Source organism: Penaeus monodon, chromosome 6 (genome assembly GCF_015228065.2).
Source record: "Penaeus monodon isolate SGIC_2016 chromosome 6, NSTDA_Pmon_1, whole genome shotgun sequence".
NCBI classification, from domain to species: Eukaryota; Metazoa; Arthropoda; class Malacostraca; order Decapoda; family Penaeidae; genus Penaeus; species Penaeus monodon.
The window spans coordinates 13,852,959-13,853,998 of NC_051391.1; the positions used below are offsets into that span (position 1 = coordinate 13,852,959).

A 1,040-nucleotide genomic window follows, 5' to 3' on the forward strand; every position below is an offset into this window, starting at 1 on the left:
TGTTGGCGGTGAAATTTCGGCATCTATCCATCCTTTATGAAGAATAAAATCCGCATCATTCTATTAGATTAAGGTTAGATGAATTAATACACTCTCTCTCTCTCTCTCTCTCTCTCTCTCTCTCTCTCTCTCTCTTCTCTCTCTCTCTCTCTCTATATTTCTTCTTATATATATATATATATATATATATATATATATATATATATATATATATATATATATATATGTATATATTTCTCACTTCCTAATGATTATCCTGTAACTTTCATTGTTGTCACAGCAGGCATTATTGATGCTGAATACTTATTTTTTCTCTTAGTTTCTTGAAGCATTTGTTGTTTATGTTCTTGATCATCCTATATCATTATCATCCTCTTTGTTGTCACAGCAGACACCGTAAATATTGAATAGTCATCTTTACTTACTGTTCTCTTAGCTTCTTGAAGCGTCGGAAGTTATTCTTATTCTTGCATTTGCAATATGGCCTCGATGGCGCAGTAGGCAGCGCGTGAGTCTCATAATCTCAAGGTCGTGAGTTCGATCCTCACTCGGGGCAAGGATTTTGAGCGAGGAGTCAAGGGAACACGAAGCCCAGAAACCGTTGTTTCCTTGAAGGGAATCACACCCCAGTTCGGCAACAGGACGCCGATTTAATATCTCTCTTTTTTAGCTTTTGATTTTCATTCTTGCATTTATTTCTTCATTTCGAACCTTCTCTACCTTAACTACTCTTTACCCGACTATCTCTCATTCTTTACTTTCGTATGTTCAATATGGCTAATACTGTTTGATATCATAAAATATACAATGAGAAAGGAGAGAGAGAGAGAGAGAGAGAGAGAGAGAGAGAGAGAGAGAGAGAGAGAGAGAGAGAGAGAGAGAGAGAGAGAGAGAGAGAGAGAGAGAGAGAGAGAGAGAGAGATTCACAAATAGATAATGGGGATAATGGATGGAGAGAGAGAGAGAAAATGCGAAATAGAGGGAAAGTGAGAGGGAAGAAGGGATGAAAAGGCAAAGGAGGAATTGAATGGGACAGAATG

General features: G+C 37.5%; 1 non-coding gene across 1 annotated transcript; it reads left to right on the forward strand.

Annotated features, from left to right (window-relative positions):
- Nucleotides 1-483: 483 nt before the first annotated feature.
- Trnam-cau lies at nucleotides 484-556 on the forward strand. The gene has a single exon. It is a non-coding gene; the product is annotated as a tRNA-Met (tRNA).
- Nucleotides 557-1,040: the final 484 nt, after the last annotated feature.